This window comes from Malaclemys terrapin, chromosome 19 (assembly GCF_027887155.1).
Source record: "Malaclemys terrapin pileata isolate rMalTer1 chromosome 19, rMalTer1.hap1, whole genome shotgun sequence".
In the NCBI taxonomy this organism is placed as follows: Eukaryota; Metazoa; Chordata; order Testudines; family Emydidae; genus Malaclemys; species Malaclemys terrapin.
The window spans coordinates 12,854,995-12,880,750 of NC_071523.1; the positions used below are offsets into that span (position 1 = coordinate 12,854,995).

At 45.4% G+C, this 25,756-nt stretch overlaps 1 protein-coding gene across 1 annotated transcript in view; it reads right to left on the reverse strand.

Moving 5' to 3' along the window:
• SPSB1 (splA/ryanodine receptor domain and SOCS box containing 1) overlaps window positions 1–22,123 on the reverse strand; it is a 71,731-nt gene extending 49,608 nt beyond the window's left edge. The window contains exon 1 of the mRNA XM_054009122.1: window positions 21,831–22,123. The gene's annotated coding sequence lies outside the window, so the exon portion shown is untranslated. The remainder of the gene's footprint in view (window positions 1–21,830) is intronic.
• Between the last annotated feature and the right edge of the window lie 3,633 nt (window positions 22,124–25,756).

Sequence of the window (25,756 nt, forward strand, 5' to 3'; positions counted from 1 at the left end):
GGGGGACATGGCCCCATCACTTTTTACCAGCCAAGCAATGGGTGGGAAGGGTCTCAGGGGAAGAGGCAGCGTGGGGCAGGGCCATGGTTCGGGAGCCGGTGGTCCCCGCCACTTTGAGGGAGCTTCTGTAACTGGAAATTCCCCCTCACCCTCCCAGCAAGGGCAAGCAATCATTTGACCATGTTCCCCAGCACTATCAGCAGTGAGCTGAAGAGTTCCTCCTGGAGTTACCTGGCTGCTAATGGAACTTCATAGCTCACTTAGTCTGCAGTCGTCAGCCCTGCTCTGACTAGCCTTACGCATCCCTTGTACCACTGATGCTTTTACTCACAACAATGTGAGCAGGCTTGTCCTGCAGCTGTCCAGAGGTTCCTAGAAACCAGACAGTGCTTGCCCAGTCTCCCAGTTCAGCTTATTCCTTGGCTGCTTGGCCAGGTTTTGTATTTCTTGGCCGGGATGCAGCCTGGAATCTCGCACATCTACTTTGGGTGAACTTTGATTCGGGGATTAGACTAGTCCAAAACATCAGAGCAATCCCCCCCAATCAACTCAGGCTGTGATTGGTTTGATCCCGACTAGCTAGGGAAAAACGCTTTCCAATGCGTTCTCTTACAGGAAGGCCAGAGGTGATTGATCTAGCAGCTTTGTTTTGAACCACTGGCATGTAGAACACCCCCCCCCCCCCGACACACCCATCACCTCCATTCCTGCAGAGGCAAAACAGACTGAGGTTTACAACTGCCTCACTCAGAAGCACTTCAGAGCAAAAGCACTTCAGAGATCACAATTCCTGTACACGAAGACAGTCACGCAGCTCACAAAGCAGCAGACGGGCAGCTAATGCTCCTGTGATGTGCCCATGCAGATCAGTGAAAGGCTGTTCTGATTGGTTACTCTTTTGGGACATGGTTTCAACAAGCTTGCAAAAGATTTCACAGCTGTCCATAAGTATAGTATTCACAATTGGAGCAGATCACAGGGACTTAAAGCTGGTCACATTTAAGATTTGCCTTTTGAATTACAGGCATGTAGAAATCTCTTCTTCCAACAAGTGGTAATTTACTGTCATTCACCAAGGAGCCAGCTGGAATACAGACACACACACACCCCTTCTTCCCCAATCAAATTCTACCCTTAGCATACCCTGTGTATTCCTTTCTGCCCCCATTTTATCCATTGGCTTCCTTGAACGTAGTCCACTTAAACCAAGTTCTTCTGACCAGGGACCTGCCTTACTTGGTGTCTAAGCCCCTAGCGCATTCGGAGAGCTACATAGACACAAACACATACAGAGGCAGCTCTAACAGGAGGAAGAAGAGTGCCAGTTTGAGGCTTGGTCTTCACTTCTTCTGTTGGTAGAACTACGTTGCTCCGGGGTCTGGATTTTCCCCTGAGCGACAGTTATACTGATCTAACCCCTGGTGTAGACAGCACTATGTCAATGAAAGGTCTTCTTCCCCAAGAGACAGTAGCTATGTCGACGGGAGTGGAGTTCCTACGCCAACAGAAGAAGCTCTCCCATCAGCGTCGGCATAGACAAGCCCTGAGTGTCAGTCTCTGCAATTACTTTTACCGACATTCATTTTTATCGCTGGTAGAAGGAGGCGAGTCCGTGGCTTTGGGTGCCTGGGCACTTATGAAAATGCTAAGGAAGTTAAACCAGGTCACACTATTGAGCCCACCCCCACAAAAACTAGAACCCTGGCCTCTTTAATGGGACACTGTTCAACTGCATCAGGCTGCTTCCACCACCGGTTCAACAGTCCGAAGGCATGTGCTCCACCTGGATTGGACAAGATCAGGTTCAGGGGCACTGGAATGAGTGGTGTAGCAGCACCCCGGCTTAAAGTAATAATAGCGTGGCTTCCATAATATGCAGCGTTTGCAGTGTTGTTCAATGGCTTTCAACACCCCTGCTACCAAAATCATTCCAGCATCCTTGGTCTCGGAGTTTAATCATCAGCTTGGAAAGAACATTTAAATTCTGCCTGGCCCAACTCACCAATTCATCCTTCTTTTGGTAGGGACTGTAGATACAGTCCTGGGGCCTGACTGCTCTGTGCCCCTGCAGATTTAACCAACTGAATTGCGCACAAGTTGTACAACCTGAGCTGAAGCCTCACAACCAGGAGGTCCTGGTAGGCCCTGGAATCCATGAGTTAGAAAGTTGAGGTATGTCAACCAAGTTGCATTGTTATAATTAAAAGACACCCTGATTTCTGTTGAAACAAAGCTTATTTTAGCTTGGCTCAGCTTATTGGGAATCTCTTTCAACTAACCCAACAATGCCACTCAAGTCAGAGAAGAGTCCACACAAGGGTTTGCAGCAGTTTAAATGAGTAAGTCTTTTTAAAGACCGATTTTAAACCAGTGCTGCTTTCTTGTGCAGAAAAGGGCTTGGTCTCCTCCATCCCTGGCTTATGTTGGCTGTTGACAGTTTGTGGCTTGAGTTCTCTTTAAAACGCAGTCATTCCTAGAAGGACTATTGTTTAGTTACTGACTGGCTTTGTACATTTATGGTGTCGAGGCCCCATTTGGGATCGCCTCACGATATAGATTCTTGACATGGCAACATGTCACAGATCCAAAGAAAGCATCTCTGGCATCTATGCAGCTGCTGCAAAACTGAAGACTTCTCATCAAATTCCCTTCCCAGCCCGGGAGAGAAAGCCCTTGTTTGGTAACTCCATATTCTAGCACACCGCCACCTTCTGCCCCAGTGCCCTCAGATAAGAAGCAGGCATATCTGTACATTTAGAAAAAAGAAAAAAGTAAAATCCTATCTCCATCCCAAGGTTATAAAAGTCCTAAGGCAATTTAATATACTAGCAGTGCTACCATAGTGAGCTGTCTGCTTCTGGAGTCAGAGAGCAGAGCAACCACCTAAACCTCAGAGAATTTTAAAAAGGAGTTTGTTTTATTGCCATTAAGAAGGTTGCAGAGAGCCCTGTTGACTTCTAACAATGTGCGCGCAGATGGCAATTTCTGCATGAAGACTGGGAAAAGCATCTCATCTGAAGAGTTTCTTTGGTGCTCAATTTAATTAGTCCCAAGACTAAGTAAGCTTCACATGTGAAAGGTTTCTGAACGACACTGAAGTTGTGAGAAAATAGTGGGAAGAATTTTTTGGATGCGAGTTGGGAAAGAATTAGAGCCAGTAGCACACTGTTTTTCCTACATCTGTGAAGGGGAAGAGATCCCATTTCTGAAGCTTGTTTATATTACGGTAACATCCACAAACCCCCAAAACCAACTGGGCCTCTCACTGCATTAAGCTCATAAGCAAGAGGGCTGTCCCTGCCCCACAGAGCCTACAATTGAGAGCACGTAGCGATGCACCAGATCAGAATAGCCAAAATGCACCAATATACTAAGGATGGCTTATACTGTTCCAGCACGAGTCAGGAAGGAAAACAGCCTGGCCCTGGTAGGGTCTGCAGCTGACAGTGGTCCTCAGATTATTTCCAGAGAGAACATACAACAAAGATTCCTTCTATGCCCAGGAAAGAAGCAGCTGGAATGTAAAGGGATGCCTTCCCCTCCCATTCAAAGCTATGTTGGTGTGTCCCAGGGAAGAGACGGCACACCAAAACATAGTGCAGCACCAGATCAATCCAGACTGTCCAACCCTCAGTGGAGAGAAGCTGCATTTCCTTTATCAAACGTTTCATTTGACGGTAACCCCACCACTGATGCCAAGGTCCTGCACACATGGCAGCTGTTCATCAGCTTTTAAGGAAGCCCAGGTTAGAATGGCAGGAACTGTACACAGGATACATTTTAAAACCCAAATTATCTTCCTTTAGTATGCACGGAGCTCCGAGAGAGGGTGAGAAGACTTTTCCCAGTTGCTACTGATATCTTCCAATAAGAATTAATCTGTTTTTATATATGCTGCTTACTTTTTGCATCTCACTCTGCTTAGACGATGAAGCAGCTTCTAAACCAGTTTCACTTCCAGGTTATCATGCACCAGCACCAATAGCCCAAGGTTCGCAGTGCTAGCCCTGTAGGGGAATGCACGTTGAAGTCCAGAGACAAAGCCTCATTTTCGCTTATTTTAAAAGTTAATATTTCTAGTAGAATCCACTTTTACAGAGCAAAAGTACCTTAATTTTGGGCTTCACCTGCCTAACATGGGCCCTTCTGTAGCACGGCCCAAAAGGCAGGGAATAGAGCTGTGGCAGAGCTGGTTTCCTTGGTTGTGTCCTTTGCAGTCAATCAGTCCCCTTGCAACCAAGGCTAACTTCATGAAGTAAAGCGAACAGAAATCTAGGCCTAATTTTTTGCAGGGTTGTGTATGAAGCGATACAAAACCTCAGCCCAAGGTGGCAAAGGAGTCCAAATCAAGGGGAGTCAATTGTTAAATCATTAGGTAGTCAGAGGTGAATGGGCCACAGGGGATGGATCACTTGATGATTATCTGTTCCGTTCATTCTCTCTGGGGCACCTGGCATTGGTCACTGTCGGAAGACAGGATACTGGGTTAGACGGACCTTTGGTCTGACCCAGTATGGCCGCTCTTATGTTCTTATATTCTAATAGTTCAGCCCCGAGATGTGTAAGGCATTGCACAATAAAGGCTAGCAAACCTAATACCCAGTCTCCCACTTTGGTCAGTGCTCTCTATGTCTTTCTAGCCCACTCCTTGAGCGCCGTGCTTTGTAATTCAACTAATATTAGGGCTTGGCAGAATTTGTTGGTTTTTTAAATAAATAAATAAATAAATAAACATCGTTATCCATCAAAATTATAAGTTCTATTTTTATCGAGGTGTTTTCACAGTTGCAGGAAGTTATGGGGTCATGCTTCTCAAGAAGCATTTTGCTTACTTTGCCCACTTGAGTGTTTTAATTATCTATGGACTTTTTTCATTGTGGAAACTGGTGGAACTGATGTTCACCACCATTTACTGATAGGAATCTAATCCTGCCAAGCCTTGTCATATTGTATTTGTCTGAGCCAGACTGCAAACATTTCAGCACAGGCACTGGACACGTCGGCCTGGTCTACACTTACAAGTTTTACTGGTATAACTATTTTGGTTATGGGGAGTTTGTTTTAAAACAAATATTTATCCTGCTAAAAGCCCTAGGATGGCTGCAATTATAACAGTATAAAGATAACTTATATAGTATAGCTTCTTCCACCTCCTGAACCAGAATGAGTTATACCAGTACAAGCACTTACACTGGTGTAACTGCGAGAGCGGTCAGAATAGCAGATTTTTCAGTTTGCAGGCAATTCCAAAAAACAGGAGGGGGAGATTGTTGTGTGTCAAAACTAAACGTCTTTTTTAACCCAAAACAAATTGTTGTTTTGACAGAGTTTTATGTGTAAGTGTTTAGACGTTTCCTTTAAGTTGAAGTTAATTTTGAATCACTGACGTTTTTTTAAATGAAATGTTTCTATTTTATATTTTCCGACCAAAACAATTCAGAAATGAAAGTTTGTGAAATGTTTTGGTGTTACCAAATCTGCATTTTTCTCCAAAAAAGGTTTGTCAAAAAGCGTTACCCTGCTCTAACGACTTCACCTACACTAGTAGTTTTGTTGCCCCCACCCACCCTCACCATAGCAAAGCTTTCTAGTGTAATTAAGGCCCTTGATTCAATGCCATTTAAAATTCAATTTTTTATAGTAAAGGACATAGTTTAAAAACTCTACCCCAAACGGACCGAGGGGCTAGTTTATTCTAATGTGATAGGTATTGGTAATAAGATTGTCGTACTACAGTAACCTACCGCAGCTGCCTATGGTAAGGGTGGGAGAAAAGCATTTTGAACTATTGCCACTACACAAGTTTGAACAGACGCCAGCATCCAAATCATGCCCAAAAGGTATTAAGGAAGATCAGAGGCCTCTTTAAAAACCTAACATCCAGCAAGTAAAATAGTTGTTACTTTATGAGAAAATATTCACAACCTTCTACAGACACAGGCAGGTTCACACAGAACCTGTAGCCAGTTTACTGATTATTTATAATCGCATCAACTTTCTCTTGCTTGGGGGAGAGTTTGTTTCAAGCATGATTTTCTCTATACATGAAAATTTGTTTTTTCAACCAGACAGCCATGCACATAAAACAATCAGGAATAGACAGAGCAAGTGAAAAATGGCTTCTCTACATTTGTATATTGGGCTTATGCATGAGAGGTGTGCTTGGGTGGACAGTCAGTACAATGCCTGGATGTTTACAATAAGCCAGAGAGGCATGTGCAACAAACAAACAAGAATAATGAAGTATCAGAGGGGTAGCTGTGTTAGTCTGACTCTGTAAAAAGCAACAGAGGGTCCTGTGGCACCTTTAAGGCTAACTGAAGTATTGGAGCATAAGCTTTCGTGGGTGAATGCCCACTTCATCAGACGCAAGAATAATGAAATTATTCATTCAGAAATAAACAAACAAGAGCTTTTCCTTGTAAGTTTAGGATACCATTCTCTAATTAAAACACTGAGAAACTGAACTTGTGTGCCCATAACCCATTTTCCTATCTTTTTCACCCAGTTGTTTTTAAAATAACCTGCATGGACTTCAATGTCCCTTCCACACAATTTCCTATTAGAAATAGTACAATTCTAATTCCCAAAATGTTTGTCTCACACCCTGGCATTTTCACATACACCTCCACGAACAAGGTAGTTGTCCTTATTATTGGTGTGAAAGTTACAAGCAGCCCACTCTCCAGATATCGGACAATGGCAGAACTGTTCCAGCCAACATACTTAAAGCTGCCTCATGTTACACAACAAGCATTTGATGCCACTAGACTTTATGAGCCTAACACAGGAAGAAAACCCATTGGTTTGGGGGGGGATCAGAGTCACTTCTAAGCTCTGGAGGGATCCCGAGTTTTAAGAAGACAGATCATACACGAGGTTGCATTAGATGCTATTCTTCTGGGAATAATGTGCTTGTAAGAAGCAAGGGGTGTCAGCCAGGAGTGCCCAGCCTGAAGGCCCTGCTACTGATCTATCAGAATCACAATGACTGAATGGGGAAGAGGAGAAAGAACAAACCTTAAGGATAACGACAGCTCAACTATCCTCTGACGTCAGGGCCGAAGGGAAATGCGGAGTGGTCCAAGCTTTCTGGTTAGAGGAGTAACAGTAACTCAGATGTTGAGTTTTGCAGTCCGGTTTAGGACTTCCGATTTTTCTTCCACTGGCTAATGACTGGGGATTTAAGTTCCGCTTTCCTCCCTTAAGAGGAGTGTGGAACACCAGGAAGTGCAAGTCCAACAGAGCTGGTTAGATCCATGCAGACACTGAGCAAGTTTGCCGACACCTGAAGCCAGACTCTCACCAGCTGTCATTCTTCTCCCATCTCCCTTTCTAGAACAGGCTATCAAGGGCTGACGGTGCAGTGGTTCTTCAACAGAGGCTCAAACTCAGTGCACTTGTGACCCAAGCAACATACGAGCCAGGATGCCAGGAATGAAAAGCTACGCCAGGATTTATACGTTCTGTTTATCGGTGTGTTTGCTTGAGGCATCAATCCCGGTTTCCTTTCAAAGGAAGTTTATTGTTAAAGGCTTGCACTGAGTCAGAAGGTTTCAAGTATTAAAAGAAACACATGTTTCAGTCTTCAAGACGGCTATTTTGCAGCTTAATAATGAGGCTGCTGCAGAAACTCACCAAGCCATGCTGATGACTCATGATCCACAGGGAAGGGGAGGGCTAGCAGGCAGGTGACATCCAAGAAAGCCTCTACCTCAAGTGTCCTTGCTTATCTCCTCTGAACAATGTTAGGAACGCATCCAAAAAAAAATTCCTTCCCACTTCTGACTTGTAATGAGCCAGCATCCAGAAATGAGGGTGGAAAGGCTTCCGGCACGCACCAGCAGTTCCAGGCAACATGCTGCAGCCACAGTGCCCAGCCGCTGCATTTTCAGGGTGTCGACAGGATTGATTCCTTCCCTCCGCCCCCAGTCAAAATGAGTCCCCACATCATGAGAAATCTCCCACCAAAACCAAGCAATGCTGCTTCCTGCATTAGCCAGCGCCATGGAAATCAGCACCATATGAACATCAGTCCTCTCAACAACCCGGCTCAGCAGATTTCTCCTTCTGTAAAGACAGGGCTGACTCATTAAGGGACCTGCTCAAGGCCACACAACAAGTCAATGGTACAGCTGAGATTAGCCTACTATTCCTCCTGGCTCCCAGCCCTGTCCTCAATCCACTAAACCACACTTCTTGGGGCAGGCTATTGCTGCCAGAATGCTACAAGCACCAGGTGGCCCAGAGAACCCTAGACCTAAAGCCCAATCTCAGGTACAGCAACATGCTGCGAATGTGATGATCACTGGAGATTGAGTGAGCATCTTTCTCGTGCATCCGTCTGTCACTTTAGCAACACCCCTGGCCTCACTCACTCCACATACAGTCGTTCTCCCACCAATGAAACCCCTCTTATGCGCATATGCTCCCCCTCCAAATCAACAGCACACGAGGAACCAGTCTACAGGCCACCTGATGGCGCAGAGGACGGATGAGGAGTTATTCAGCATTTCACCTTTAAGTCATTGCTTTATACACAGATTGTTAGGAACAGAGTTGTTACTGTACTGTAGCTATTCAGTGAGTGCGGGGGGGGGGGGGGGGGGCAGGGAGGCTCAGCCCAGCATACACCCCTAACACCAGTGAGCCTTGTTCGGGAGAGGTCAAGGACATCAAAGTAGCCTTTGACCCCTACAAATGATCCTTCCAGGTCAGGGCTGAGGAAGCTCATGTTGCTGCAGATTGAATCGTGCAGAAAATTGCGTGATCGGTCCTTTCAGCAGCATTAAAATCACAGATTTAACCCCTCCAATTTTCCACTTACTAGAACCACTCCTAGCCCTGATCATACACACCTAAGAAACAGCACTGTAAGCTGAACGCACGTCTCTTCACTACTAGAGCACTCCTAGAGAGTTCAGGCTGGCGCCAGCCTCAACAGCACTCGTTTGTTAACTGCAGTAGGGTTTTCCTTGAGATTATACCAGAGCTGCATTTAAATTTCAGTTTCCAAGACTGCAGAATTGCTATGACTAGAGTGGGAGAAGCTAATTAGAGTGTCACTACTGGGGAGACTGCCACCATGTAAACCTGTCACAATACAGAATAACTGCAACAGACATTTCATCAGAGCCAGGAAAGCCTTAAGTTTAAAGGGAGGTTAAGCCTGTCCACTGGTCAGACCAAAAACGACTACATCTAGAAGTGCCCCCAACTCCCTTGTATCTCTCTCCAAGCAAGTCTCCGTTTCCCTCTATTCCAGTCAACCAAGCTGGACAACTAGGTGCAAGTTCATCTTGATAGTGAACTTCTAAACTCCTTTGTATGCTAGACAGACAAAGTCTTTCCTCTGCTCAGCCCTACAGTGGCCAAGAATGATACCCCTCTAGTGCATCTGGAACTCACAACATTGGAGCCGTCAGTCATCCGCTGGAGTGTAGTTGGCAGGAGAAATTCACTCTTCGACCTGGTCTACACTGAAGTTAAGTGGACATAGCTATGTCAGTCCAGGGGTAAAAAACATCCCCCTTCCCCTCCAAGTGTCATAGCTATCCAGATCTAAACCCCAGGGCCCAGAATGCTTCTGTCAGCTTAGCTACCATCACGCGGGGAGGGGGTGTTCCCACACAGCCTGGAAAACCCCTTCCATTGGCGCAGGCTGTGTCTTCATTACTGGATCTCGGCAGTGTAGACATACCCGGAATTACCTTGCATCACCTCTGCCAGTAAAATTATATAAGTGCATAACTGCATGTTAGCAAAGCAAAATTATCAACGATTTCAGCACACGTGTACTGTGCAGTGTAAACATACTAGATAAGACCGTGGGAAAACTTCCATCCTACTCAGCATGGATAATTAGTCTACTGGACCATGCTTCTTCTAAACACAGAAATGGAAGCCAGGACCTCCTGGCATTCTAATCCTGGCTGTGCCAACAGCCCCGCCAATGCTCCAGGCATGCCAGTTAAGTCTGGAAACACACAAGTTTAACATCTGATAGATATTTGCCTACCTCACAGGATTGTTGGAAGTGGTTTATACAGGATCAGGGTGGATAAAAATCAATTACTTTAAAAAAAAAAAAAAAACAGATTTTTTTAATTTAAATCAGATTTTTTGGATAAAATGTTTTTTGAGGAAAAACTTATCTAAAGATAGTTTTAATTAAGATACATTATAGCTCAAAGATCATGGAATAGGGATTATAAATTCTAATTCTATAGCATGAGACAATATATTCATGTAATGTTTAAGAAAAGTTTGGTAAATGAGTTCCAATAGTTAATGGATTAGGGACCCAATCTTATGGGGTTCCAGAAGCTTCTGTATAGATTATTTAGGTTAATCTTTCTATCTACCCAATGGGACTCAGTGCTCAGTCTAGAAGATACCATCAGAGATGTTTCAGAGTAGCAGCCGTGTTAGTCTGTATCCGCAAAAAGAACAGGAGTACTTGTGGCACCTTAGAGACTAACAGATTTATTAGAGCATAAGCTTTCGTGGACTACAGCCCACTTCTTCGGATCAGAGATGCTTAATTTTGCAGTTCTTAAACTGTGAATTTGTGTCTCCAGAGATAACATGCTTGTTAACGGCAAAATGTTTTTAAATAAATAAATAAATAAATAAATAGAGGTGAGAAATAACAGACCTCAACCCTATTGTCCCTCCGCAAATTTGGGTACACAGAGTCAACCCCTTACCTCTCTCTAATAGTGCAAAGTTTCAAAAAGTTTAATTAATAGAAGATTGTTGGGGGCGGAATAGTTCTGGACAAGGAGAAGAAGTCTGGAGACAAATGTGAGAAGGGGGGACAGGCAGTAGAAACAAAAGTGCAACTGTTTGAGCAACATATTCCAGGAGTCTTGAGGTCTTTCTGAGTGTGGCCTTCCTTGATTTGAGATCTACCATACCATTCTCTCACTAGAAGGGAAAACCTATGAAGGCAGCAGGCCATAAAAGAGACCCAGGTGGAGAATATTTTAATGAAGTTCCTCTACCTGTGAAGAATATGTATGAAGGTTATAACCACCACCAAGAATGCACTTTTATGTAGAAATCCATGATTAAATTGAATCTTCCTGACTAGTGATTTAAATCAGTTCCACCCTGTACAGAATGCACGCACACACAAGCTAACTATTAAACGCTACTGCTACACCTTTCAGTCAAGGATCAAAGTCATTTACAAACACTTTGTCACAACCCATCCTGTGAAGCAGATGCATCAACCCCTTTTTACAAAACAGGGAAACAGAGGCACAGGGATGAAGGGACATTCCCACGGTCACACACCACGGCAGAGACATTCCCACGGTCACACACCACGGCAGAGACATTCCCAGGAAAAGGAATCAGACATCCTGGTTCCCAGTCACACACGCAGAACACTGAAAAAATTAAGTAATTCCGTGGGCATGTTTCCTCCTTTACATACCAGATGCAAAGCCACGTGTAGTGCAAAGCTGCATTCTTTGGAACCTAGTCATCATTTCAGACACCCTAGAGCTCTCCTCTCCTGCCCCTGCAGTTAAGCTGTGAAAGAACAGAGCCGCCTCAGCTACTGAGGGAAGGCACCACCTCCATAACCCCTGGTCAGAACAGCAAGAGGCCTGCAGGCAAGGGGAGAGTTCAGCCAAACGTGCCGTGTCACAGTTCAAGGCAACTGCACCCGAATTTCCCTGGCCCAACAAAGGAACCTGCTCTAGGTGCCTGGCTCCCCAGCCGTCACCTCTCTTGTCTCCTCCCGACTGGCCTATTTCCGGGCTGCACAGTTCCCTGCCTACATTGTGAATCCCCAGCAGTTCTGACTGTGCAGCAAGCCTGCCTGGCCTTCATCCCTCGGAGGCTATAAACAGCGTAATTATCCACAGTTACCACACAGCCCTTTCTAAGTGTCATTCTTCATGTACCAGTATTAGACAAGACATATTAACAATAAAAACCTACCTGCAAGCTAATCGCTTACCAGAGATCACCCTTGACTCCAGCAGGGGCTCTCGGAGGTGAATGGTCCTTCAAACACCAAGCCCTTCTGAGGTCATAAGTACAAAACCACCTTGGCACCGACTGAGAGTCACTCTTATCCAGTTTGAGCCTCTGATCTTGTCTGCACTTAACAGATGATCAGCAGACAATGGGTTTCTCCTCAGGGAGCAGGTTCCAGAGATAAGAAGTTACCTTCCCTGCCTCCCAAGTACTTCCTAGGTATCCCACTTTGCTTGGTCTGTCTAGCCCATTGTTTCCCAGAGTCCTTTGAAGCTCCTAACACTTCCCAAGGGGAAGTTACACACAATCCTACAACAATACAAACATTTGCATTTTCAATACAATGAGTTCCTAAGACACTTAAACTTAATTCAATAAGGTTTGTCCACACTATTGCAAGGCGTGTCTCACAGGTGGAAGGTTGGTCAGAACAGGCTGAAATTTGCTTGGTTGTAAGGCTGACCTGATGAACTGTTCGAGCTGACTCTATGGCTATACACTTAACCGCCATCTATTTGAGATTATTGGACAAGCCAGAACTCGGGAACGTAGGTTTAAAGCTAACTGGACTCAAGCAAAATGATGAAGTGTTTGGAAGAGCAAATTGCTGCCATATGCTTGAAGCTGAGGAGTCAAGCAGCATTATCGTGACTAAGCAAGGACTGGACACTGGGAAAGAATGTGCTTGTCATGAGTCAGTAGAGTACTCTGAATAGCATCCCACCCTTTTGCGGGAGTGGGGGTGTCTGAGACAAGAAGAATGGCCTTGCAGTTGAGGCAGGGAACGGGGACTGGAACTGGAGAGATCTGGGTTGAATTCCCAGCTCTGCCACAAACTTCCTGTGTGAAGTCAGGCAAGTCACTTACCCTGTTTCCCCGAAAATAAGACAGTGTCTTATATTAATTTTTGCTCCCAAAGATGCGCTAGGTCTTATTTTCAGGGGATGTCTTATTTTTCAGAAATGAAAAATGCCTTATTATCGGTGGATGCCTTATTATCGGGGAGGTCTTATTATCGGGGGGATGCCTTATATTACAACGAGAGGCAAAACTGTAAGTAGGCCTTATTTTCGGAGGATGTCTTATTTTCGGGGAAACAGGGTATTAAGACTTTGTTTCCCCATCTCTAAAACAACTTCCCAACCACTCATATTTCTGAGGCAAGGAGGGGCCATGGAGATAGCCCCCTGACCATGGTACTCTTTCCCTTCCCATAGAAGGGCTACAGAGCATTTCTACCTATTATCAACAACAGCTTGTTTTTAAAACTTGCTCTAAACAGGACAGAGCTGGCTTGCAGCCCATTTTAGCGCTCTTCGCCCCCTCACAACCATGTCCAAGGTTCAGCAGAGAGCAAACGACTGCTTGCCCAACATGCGCCAGAGTCCTCACGAACTGGATAATAGAAAGACCCGCTGCATTTTGGTGGAGTTTCTTCATTCAGCAGGAGCAAGCTAGCTGCCAGCAGAACCTCCCACTGAAACTGCAGGCCTTGTCCTCGGTTTAAGGGGGCAAGTCCCTGTGTGTACACGCACTTCAGTTTAGGGGTGGCTTATTTCAGCTTAAATAGATTCCTAACTGACTTAACCTAAGCCAAACTAAGTGTGGCCACACAAGGATTTCCAAAAGATTTAAGTGAAACCAGAGGAGCATTCTTGTTAAAACAAAGTCTCAGTGATAAGATTGAGCAAGAGAGAGAGAGAGAGGGGATCACACGTAGCAGTGGTAAATGGCTCCCTGACCCTGGCAGCCTCCCACCAACCAGGCTATTTATAGCTGATGAGTGCTAAGTGAGCTGCTGAAGGCAGCAGTATCCATTAAGGAGAGAGGACATCCATACTGTTGCTGCTGAACCCGATAAGGTTAACAAAAACCCAGAGGAATAGAGAACTGTCAGAGAATCACAGAAACACAAGCACCACTCAGGCCCTCGCTTACACACACACGCAAAATCAGACCAACAAAGACACATGAAATTCAACCATCTCTCTCCATTCAGTTTCAGATTCCAGAGAGCTATTGTTGCAAAATGCTATTATCCCTATTCAGTTATCAGCCTGCACCCACAAGGACATTCCTTCTCCAGCAGTTTGCTGGGGCTTTGCTTCTAACAAAGACATCAAGCTATAAATTTTTCAGTGGCTCTAGCCCTGTGCCCCCCCCCCCGACTAGTATTTCAAATGAAGATCTAGGCAAAACCAAAACCAAAAGGATGCAAGAGGCCCTGGCTGAGGAAGCTCTTTGTGGGGGGAAAGTGGGAATAATCGATCCATCAGGATAACTTGAAACTGGTAAATGAGTATGGCTCTTTCCATTAGCCTATAAATAAATGATTGCTAAGTAATCAAGCAGCTGTAACCTTGTCTGAAAGTCACACGTGACCAGCTCTGCTGAAAATAACTTCCTAAATCTTTAAGATCTTGGTAGAAGGAGAATGGACTTATTCTCACTACTTTGTTGCCTGGTGGTCAGTTTTTAATCATAGTATCCAGAGAACACGAGGACTGTTCATCAAAATGAAGTAAGGAAGTGGGTTCCAGGAAACCTGTGTCAATCAGAATTATCCATGGCGTTGTCTACTCTTGGACTGCTTTAACTATATCAGTACAGTTAAAGCAGTACCCCAGTGTGGGCACCGTTGCAGTAACAAAGATGATTTATTCCAGTTAAGTTTACTCCCCCTTCTTCTGCTAGAATAAGTTATACCAATATAAGGCAGTTTTATACCAATATAGCTGTGCCCATACTAGGGGTTGTACAGGTACAACTATTTTGGCCAAATGAAAGTCACACCACTAACCAAAATAGTTATGCTGCAAAATCTGAGTTTAGACCAGATCTTCACTTCTGCCCATCCCCTCCCAGTAGAAGAAAAGCCCTCTGTCCTAAAGGATGCTTTAAACATAGGAGAACCTTCTTTCCTTCCCATCATGCCCCTCCCATCTGGGAAAACCCCCTGGGCAGATTCAGTACTTCAGAACCCATGCCTCAATGAGACCACAAGTCCCCAAGTTAATACAATCCCAGCTCTGCATCCAGATCTTTTGGGAGGCAGTTATTGAAATTCCTGTTTTTATTACCATCACGCACACACACGGGACAACTGTATAACATCTCCCAACCCCCACTTACAGCTATACCGCCACGGCTATTTAAGAAGATGTACCAAGGACACCACCTATTGTCTTGAGGCTCCAGTGCCTCTTTCACATGGACAAAGAACCTGGAAGCCTATCTGATCCTCATTCAACTGAGAAAATTATTTGTACTGTGACCACATGGCACAAAGCAACCTCCTTCCGGCCAAGAAATGAGAGTTCACAATGTGGTTATATAGGGACAAAGCAAGACACACCAATTTGGCAGGGGGAGGAGAGGGAGATCCTCACAGGCCTATGGCCAAGCATACTAATGAGCACTTAATCAACCCAGTAGTGAGATGCAAAGTTCACCACGGCCTTATAATTAGCTCTGAGCTCTTCCCCCTCTTCATTCGGATTTGAAGAATGGCAACCAAGTATATAGCGCAGTAACAGATAAGGCCATGTCAGAGGAATGTGACATGTGACCCAAAACCTAGATTAGGCATATAATAGCCAAATCCAGATGTTCCAGTTTCCTTCCTTGTATCTCATACAATGTGGAAGCTTCCCAGTGTTTAATTCTCCTAAACTTGCCTTACTGCACATGCTATCTGCTGGATAGTCTTCTTATATGATACCATGTGGATATGCAGGACCTGATGTAGGCCTTGGCTACGCTGGCAATTCACAGCACTGCACTTGCTGCGCTCAGGGGTGTGAAAATGCCCCCCCCCAAGCACAGCGCTGTAAAGCGCCAGTGTAATCAGCACCTGCAGCGCTGCACGCTCCCTCGCAGCACTGCAAGCTATTCCCCTCGGAGAGGTGAGAGCAGAGCGCTCTCGCAGCACCGGCGGCGCGACTACACTCACGCTTCACAGCGCTGCCGCGGCAGCGCTGTGAATCCGCAAGTGTAGCCAAGGCCTAAGATTGGACTCTGAAAAAAGGGAGGGAGGCATTGGAGCAAGTTCTAACAGTGACTCAAGTTTCGCTTTTGGCCTTACAAATATAGATTTTCTTGAGCATAGAAAAGAAATGTGCCAGGCTACGTTTATGCATCTCTCCCCGGTTGGGTGACCAGACGTCCCGATTTTATAGGGATAGTCCTGATATTTGGGGCTTTGTCTTATATAGGCACCTATTACCCCCACCCCCGTCCCAATTTTTCATGCTTGCTGTCTGGTCACCCTACTCCCCAGTCACTGAAATGTGTTGGTTAACTTATGAGGTGACGGGGGAAGATATTAAAATGGCCATTCATTTACACTAGCGTAAGATGTGCTTTAGGGGGCAAAAGTTAGTCCCTACAAAAATAGAGAGTAAGTTCCAAACAGAGGGGCAGCATGAAGAGACTAAGCTGAAAACAAGCCACAAAACCTGAGGTTGTCTTCACTGCAAAAAAAGCAAGAGAGAGTTTTCACATCAAGGTAGCTTGATGGAAGGCAGGGGGAGGGAGATTAAGTAGGGTTGACCTCAACTTGCCATAATCGAGGTAACTACTTGTGCCTTGTCTCCATTTGGGATTTTACATTGTTTGCTACCTTGATGCAAAATAAAAAAGCCACATTCACCCTTTCTGCAGTGAAAGCATAGCCTAGGAGGAAGGTATCAGTAGGAGGAAGTCAGAGCAGAGATTGTGCAGGGCCCCGAAAGTGAAGGACAGGAGCTCAAATCTGATGTGGTAAGGGGCCGGAAGCCAGTGCAGCAGACTGTTCAGTATTCTGAGCCTGGAACATCTGTACCGAGTCTGGCCGCGTGCCCACCCTGAATTTGTTACGAAGGGTTTTTGCTTTTAGCCATGGTATTTAGTGCCCATATTGGTGTGGTTTGTACAATTATTGTAAACTGAGAAAGTCAATAATGCCAAACTTGCACATTTCAGAGCGAGCCCAGGGATGCTGGCTACTAGAATCCATCCCCTAATTGCACACTGGAACTAGGTGTTCTGCTGTTTTGACACAACTGCACACTACTAAAAAAAAAAAAAAAGAAGAAGTTTGTGGTCTTAAATATCCCATTACTGAAGTTCTCATCCAGCCTCAGCAGTGGGTTTGTTTGTTTTTTAACCCCAAGTTTCAAGACTTCCTGTTCTGTTTTTAACAGTTTTCTATTACATTTAATTCAATGACCCACCATAATTTGACCCTAGAGAGATCCTTCTACACACAAAAGTCTCCTTCAATCACACAGCTGCCAAGATCTCCAGCAAGCCACTCAATTCAGATAGGTGGGTCTCACCAGTACAAAACTTATTAGCTACTTACTTTGGAAGACTATTCCTATATTCTCCCCGCCCCCAGAAAAAGACATGGTTTGATAGAGCAATGCTTCCTGTGGCATTAGTGGAACGGGCCAGTAGGCTTTAAGATAACTACAATCATTGGGCAAGAGCTTGCCCTGGGTTGGTTTCCATTCCTGTTCTAAGGCTCTCAAACTTTCTCCAGACTTCGGACTACATCTCAATAAAAATATAGTCTCTTGGACAGACCCAAGCAATAGCATGCGTCACTCCCCCATTTGCCCATGTGCAACAGCATAACATCCTTGTGGTAACTCCAGCAATTGCTTACATGGAAGAGCAACCTTAGGGAAGTAGTTTGCTGTCGAATACAATGTAGTAGCTGGAAGTGAGTCAGCAGCACGTTGACACGAGCCAACTCTGAAGACCAGCAGCAAGAACTCCACAGACGACGTTTGGAAGCCTCCGTTCTCAGACACATTCACTTTTTATATCCCATGAGCATTACCCTCGATTGCACAATCTTTTCAGGAGCTCATCATACAACTGGTGTTTAATTAGTGCCCTAACCCAGCACTCTACAGGAGCCATTCGTGGGAGAGATTAAATAACTCTCCCATTATTAGTCTGCTCACGTGAAGAGCAGGGCTGTCCACTGGACCGGTCTCCATCTTAGGTGATGTCTATGTCAAGGAAATTTGCACCAAATCAATCATTGCAAACTTCCCCTGTAGTTATTACACTGTTGTGACTTACCCCATTGAACATCAGGTGTAAATTGCACAGGTGCAGCATCTACATTAGGGCTTTGCACTGGCATAGCTGTACTAAAAGAGCCTCACTTATGCACGCACATTGGCACCGATTTCCCTCATCTAACCAAGCCCTCGAGGACTGGGAGCAACTTGCTCATCTCATCCCCACCCTTGTCCCATTCTCATATGGGTGAGTAGTTGAGCCCTGCTTCAAAGGGAGAGACGTAAGGCTGGTTTAGAGTTCCAAGTCAGAACCTGCTTCCATCCTTATTAACTTCCAGCTGCTCTTGTAGTAAGTGCTGCTGGTGCAGGAATAGCGTAGGTAAGCACTGAGTACGCCAACCGCTCACCGTATCAGCCTACCACATGAACCGACAGGCATGTAATACTTTCCCCTCCCTGCCACCACACACAGAGGAAGAAGCTGTTGCTACCCTCTTTGTTGCAAATGCAGCCACAGTGAATGAACAGCATCACATCAGCTGAAGAATCAGCTGCATCTTCAGCTACATTTACAAGATAAGCAAAACCTCCAGGGCAAGCAGCCCACATCTTTGCACCCGGCAGGAGACAATGGGGACACTGTCCTCAGCCGCCATGCTTCATTTCACTTTTAAAAACCCATGGAAAAGTGTGACAAGAAGTACAATACAGTGCAGTGCTAGACCAGAGCCCAGATAAAAGAAATGGAGACAAAACTGAGTCTTGAAAGTTAAAAAGACTGTCAGTCATAATTACATCAAGTTGAATGCATGGTTTATGGGATTTTCTCCTGAACAGTTCTGGGGGAAATGTTGAACAATTCTACTCCCCTCCTTCCCCCTTCATGAACTATGAATCAAACACTCTAATACAAATAAAAGTACCCTCAGGGTCCCCTATAAATACCACTGAACTATGAACATAATAAATAAATAAAAACTTACTGGGTTAAATGCAAGACTCCTTGAACTTGAAAATTAATCAGTTTATGCAGTGTTAGCTTCACAGCATGCAGCAGCTTATGTACAAATCCATAGGGCTAAGAATTCCAGTGTACTAACTGGCTCAACTACAAATCAAATGCCTTCATCAATTCGTAACCAGCCCATTTTAAAGTGCATCATTTATAGCTTATTGGGGGGAGGGACTGAATATTAAACTAACTCCTTTTGTGTCCAGGATCCATGTAAAGCCACCTGACTCCACAGGAGGACAATACACCATTACAGCAAATTAGTTCCTGGAAAACCAGACCACAGCTTAGACACATCCAACATATGGGATCCAAAAAACAAAAACTCCCAATCACATTATAATGCACTTCAGTGATCTCTGAAGAAACAGAGACAACACACTAAGCTACACCAGCACAATCCCCCTCCAGGGGAATACTCTGCTGTGAAACAGTTATCATTCCTATTGCCTCTGCAATACAAAAAAAGATGAATGGGCAGAAGGAGGGAGGAATAAATCACACCTTAATATGTCAATCATGTTAGTTCTTGATAAAGCCAAGACACGGCTAGGCAGATTGACAGAGCAGTTCCATGTATTTAGCATTTATTTAAATATCATCCTATCAAGGGGGAAAGAGTCTTCCATGTATCAAAGTTTAAGTCCCTCTTGAAGGTGCCATTTACTTTTAGATTACTTTATAAGAAGTGGAATGGCTCCATCTTATTCTCAATGCATTTCATATCAACTGGCTCTGCTCACAGGGCTGTCCATCCCCCACCCCTACAACTGTCATCCGCGGTCTCATTCTACAGTCCCATGTACCCAGATCCCCCGTTGTAGTGAATGGGAATTCTGCACATGGACTGCTCAGAAGATCAGGCCTTCACCTTGCAGGGTATGAATATGGATGAGGCAAAAGAAAAAAGGTAAATAAATTTTATATATTTATAAAATGTATTTATTTTTTTAAATCAACCCTTGCCCTCCCCTATCTGTCTCTGTCCTGCATTGCCGACAGGAGTAAAAAGTTCAATCCCCTCTCAGGAAAGTTGATTGTTGCCATTTTTACAATCACTTAGGGCTTGTCTGTACTTGTAAGTAGCGTTTCAAGTGTAGACAACTACACTAGAAACAGTAGTGGGAAACCTCTCCCACAGTTCTCCCATGGATCCAGCCCTGTCTACAGAGGGGCTTAGGTCGGTATAATTATGTCTCTCAGGGGCGTGGATTTTTCACATCCCTGAGACACAAGCTATGCCAATGCTAGTTCCTAGTGTAGACCACCCTTAAGTCTTACCCAAAAGGATGCTTTAAGCAGGACAGAAGATAGCCCATTTACAATGAACACCAGGCTTAGGTGCAGTTCATGACATGTCAGGTTGTTCATTAGCCATTGACTCAATCAGGAAGCCGCAAATGCCAAATGAACTAGGAAACCCCCTGATGAAGAGCTCTGCGAAAGCTCAAACGCGCGTCTCTTTCACCAACAGAAGTTGGTCCAATATTACCTCACCCACCTGTGTCTCAAATTAACTGCATTTCATCTTTACTTGTCAAGAGTATTTTGTCATGGAAATGACAAGACACCAGCTATTTAGAACCAGGCAGAAGTCTTCCTATACTACCAAGATGACCATGTTGTAAAAATAACCATGTTCGTTAGACTTGCAGGGTGTGCTCCCGAGACCATTCAGAGCGGCACTGTAAAGCATACACTTAATAAACAAACCTATTTCCTTAGTTAGTTTAAATCTCTGAATCAACATTATTGGTGTTTGCCTTTCAAATTCACACAGGGCTATAGCAGATGACCTCTGGCCGTTAAATATTTCCTTGCATCCCAATCACTTGGGTTTTCTGATAAAGGAAATAAAGCATTTGCCCAGATCCCCAGCTGACAGCTCTGAGACAACTGGCACTTGCGATTGGCCCAGCTAATCTTAACTAATTTTCATATGAAAAGGACACTGCCATTCACTTTTGCCCTAAGGTGAAGATACTGTAACAGAGCAGTTCAGATACAACAGCACCTTTAAGCTGCACAAACAAGGGCATAAAGTCTAGAGGAATCAGAGTTGGGTATTGTTTGGTTTTGGGGTGGGTTTTTTTATTTTATTTTATTGGTAAGATTTGCATTGAGCTAGTTCGGTTACTAGAAGAAACAAGTTCTTCGCCGTGAACTTGGAGGAGGGGGGAGAGGAAATCCTCATCCCAACTAAGTTTTCAACATCCAGTGTTTGCACAACAGCTGCATCTTAAGGAGGGGGGAAGGAAATAGTGACTGTTGGCCAGGCGAGGAGACGGAGCAGGAAAGTGAATTTACCCTCTCAGCAGAAGCGCCAGCAGGTGAGAGCTCCCTCCAAGCGGGATGTTTTGGGGGAGGAGGGAGCGAGGCCGGCGCACAAGCGCGGTACTTGTCTCTGCCCCTAGCGTGGGCCGCTACATAGGAAACTGAAGCCACAGAAGGTGGGAAGTGAGGACCGGTCCCTAGCCAAGTTTCCATTAACCCCTTCGCAGCCGACCGGCTCTACCCCGCCTTTCCCGGGCTGCTGAGGGTTTCCTGGGATGGGCAAGGGACGCCCACGTTACTCACCCCGCTCCCCCGGGACTCTCCAGCCCATCCCCCCGGAGCTTCAGGGGAGGCCCCTTCCCCAGCACCCGCCTGGCTGGCTCCGGGGCGACCAAGCACCCACGAGCCCCCCTACTCCCTGCCCTACTGCCCGCCCGGAGCCCCCCGCCGGCACTCGGGGAAGGGGGAGCGGGCGCACCCGCCACCCCCCAAGCCCCAGCCCCGCTCGGGCCCCGGGAAGCCCCGCTTCTTACCATGCAAGCCCGCCTCCCCGAGCAGCGCTGCTTCCTATCGCTCCGGGACTCGGCACCGGAGCATGGCAGCGGCCGAGGCCAGGCTCTCCCCGCTCCCGGGCTGCTCCTCGTCCGCGTCCTCCCCAGGCAGGGCCGCTGGGATGCCAAGCGACTGCCGGGGGCGAGGGGAAACCCAGCCCCACCCCTTGCACGCAAGCCCGGCTCCTCCAGGCAGCTGCAAGCCCCGGCAGCGCGTGACTCCCCCCCGGGCAAGTTCAGGGCTGGAGCCGCACTCGCCGGGCTCCTCCTGGGCGCCAGACGCGAAGAGCTCCGGCCGGCCGGATCACATGGGCCAAATAGCTCCCAGCTGCCGCTTGGCACCTCCCCGCTCCCAGCCCCTCCTCTCGGCGGGGAGGGGGGACCCGCGGCCGAGCTTGGGAGCGGGAAAAACCCTCTGCCCAGGCCGGCTTTGCAGCAGAGCTGGGTGTCCAGAGGTGAGAAAAGCCCCCAGCTAGAGCGACCAGGGAAAACTTTCTCACTCGAAGGCTCTGGAACAAAGGCCTCCAAGGGGCTGTGGCATCCCCTTCCTTGGGGAGGTTTAAGAACAGGTTGGACCAACAGCTGTCAGGGATGGTCTGGGGGGCTAGGTTTACTTGGTCCTGCCTCAATGGAGGCGGCTGGATGGTTTTCTCAAGGTCCCTTCCTCCAGCCCTACGTTTCTATGCATCTGTGAACTGGGGGTATGATCAGGGGCTAGGAAGTGATGTATATCCAGATTAAAAAGAAGAACAGGAGTACTTGTGGCACCTTAGAGACTAACAAATTTATTAGAGCATAAGCTTTCGTGGACTACAGCCCACTTCTTCGGATGCATATAGAATGGAACATATATTGAGGAGATATATATACACACATACAGAGGGCATAAACAGGTGGGAGTTGTCTTACCAACTCTGAGAGGCCAATTAATTAAGAGAAAAAAAACTTTTGAAGTGATAATCAAGATAGCCCAGTACAGACAGTTTGATAAGAAGTGTGAGCATACTTACAAGGGGAGATAGATTCAATGTTTGTAATGGCTCAGCCATTCCCAGTCCTTATTCAAACCGGAGTTGATTGTGTCTAGTTTGCATATCAATTCCAGCTCAGCAGTCTCTCGTTGGAGTCTGTTTTTGAAGTTTTTCTGTTGTAATATAGCCACCCGCAGGTCTGTCACTGAATGACCAGACAGGTTAAAGTGTTCTCCCACTGGTTTTTGAGTATTTTGATTCCTGATGTCAGATTTGTGTGAAATATATCCAGATTATTACTGGATTGTGGTGGTGTCTAAAAGGCCATTGTGCCAGGCACCCTACAAACAGATACGATGAGTTTGCAACCCAAAGCGCTAGATCCTGTAAATACTTATGCACGGTGCTTAACTACACTACCCTGGCTAGTTCCACCGATTTCTTGTTAGGACACCTCTGGTAGCAAAAGTTGAGCACATGCATAAGTGTTTGCAGGATGGGGGCTGCAGTGCATACTGACGGCCCCAAGCATTCACAGGCCACAAGTCAGGCCCCTTAAAATCATGAAAATGGCTTAAAAATCATGAAATTTAACAAATAATTATCGGTTCTTTTTATTGGCTTTCTCGTATTTGACCCTTTAGATTACACTCAGGACACATTTTCAAGCTTTTCACTCTAGCCATGAAAGCTAGAAGCTTACTTAACAAAAAACAAAAAAAAAAGGCAGAGATTCACAACTACTCACATGATTCCAGGAGTTGGGATTTTGAGAAAAATACCAAATAGGATGAGAGTTGGCAATACTGCAGGGTCAAAATTCTACTTGTCTAATGCCTTACCTATGTTACAAATAACACCTTAGGTTATTAATGCACAAAGCATTTGTTTTTTTACTATTTATACACTGTTTATTTTCATTTATTTGTGGACAAATAAACCCAGTTCCACTTTTGTTTGTGAACTGTCTAGTAGAGGCAAACCCTTTAGTGGAAGGTGTATTTAAAAAAAAAAAAAAACAATTTCATTACAAATAAATCATGAAAACAATTCTATTGGTTTTAGGTTCTCCAAAAAGGAAATTGTGGGACAAATTTGATTTGACGGTCTCCTTTTAAGAGGTGCATTTTCAGTATTTCCAAGCAAAAGGTCTGTTTGTAACTATACCACTTAGGGCTGTGAACTTATAAGTTCTCATAAATTAAGCAAGCTTGAACTTGATCAGTATTGAATGGAGCACTCCAACGGCCACCTACGTGGTGCAGGAAGTGGTATGAATGATTCAGTAGGTGGCACTCTGCCAGACAAGTCAGTATTGAACCAGTGCCCCATCCTGGTGCAGAAGGTGGTGGACTTTGAGTTGAGACATTCAAATCCGGTCCTGACTACCTGTGGTCATTACAGATCCCATGACACTTTTCCCAAGAAAAGTCTTGGCTAAATGGAAAGGGCCTGATTCTCATCTATGCTCAGGCACTTTTACACTGCAGAGCCTTTGTTTAACTAAGAATCATACTCAAGTTGTGTAACTGCTTTCTGCCTACCTAAATGCAGTTAAAGTTAGAAAACTTTCTTTCCTGTTAGTGTTGCTGTGCTCTTTTTAGTGATGACTGAAGTTCAAAAGCGAGTGAGGGGATTCCTTTCTATGCACATCATAGGCTTGTCTTTGCTGCAGAAAAGGAGTGGGGTTTCACAGTGGGAGAACTAACATTAGCTATCCCACTATAAAATCCTAGTGGAGAGAAATCACTATAGCTTTTACTGCAAGGTAACTAGGTGAGTTTAGAAGCATAGTACATTTACATGACATTTTTCAGAGTAGCAGCCGTGTTAGTTTGTATCCGCAAAAAGAACAGGAGTACTTGTGGCACCTTAGAGACTAACAAATTTATTAGAGCATAAGCTTTTGTGGGCTACAGCCCACTTCTTCGGATGCATAACATGACATTAAGGTCGTTATTCTAGCTGCCTAGTAGCTGGGAATTTAAAGATAAAGCACAAAATCCTTTAACACACCACATTGCAGGAGAGAAAAGGGAGAAACAAATGTGAAAAATATATAGGTAGGTGGCATTTTCAAAACCACTTTGTATTGACCTGACTCTTCCCCCATTTAAGTCTGGAAGTTTTCCATTCATTTCCATGGCAGCACTGAGCCGGTTTTAAAATCCCACATGCATACTTTTCCTCCGTGTACTTTTTATTTGAACAGGTGGTGGGCCAAGCCCTGCAGGTCCACCCTCAGCTGAAGTCAGTGGGAGTTTTGCCTGAAGAAGGAGTGAGTAGGGAGTGCAGGGTTTTGCGCTGTGTAATAGCTCCAAGTTCAGCCAGGACTGCAGTGACAGCCCGCTGGGTAACTCCTTCTTTGTCTGGGCATCAATTCTTTGCAGCTGTTAAAGTCTCTTGTGTCTCTTGTCCTCCCGCACGGGCATAACACTGCTCTATGCAGAAATTTCTGCTCGGAAAATCGCAGCATGGATACTAACACTCAGGATTGTGGCTATCTTTATTTGGGTATTTAAAAACACCAAAACCACTCTAAATCATTCTCATTTACACTGAGGCTTCTCTACACCATTCTGACAGGGTAGATGTCACTAAAGTACATGTTACACCTACTTTAAGGCTCTTTTATACTATCAGAGAGATGTCAATGGGGTCTTAATGTAATGAGTATCTGACCCATGGAGGTTAACATAGGCCGAAATGACCTTGGAACCCAGAAAGCTGTAGCTGTGTCCCCCGTGGGGCACTGATTCATTTGTTACTGGAATGTCGCGCTTGTGAAAGGTGTTGGATCCGGACTGAGGTCTTTGGTTGGCCCACAGAATAGGTACAGCAGGGGCAGCAGCAGTGCACGTTTCCCTGCAAACCTGCAGGTGGCACCGAGCAGGTTTCTAGTGGACTCTCCTGATGCTGCCAACGAGGTTTCCACTG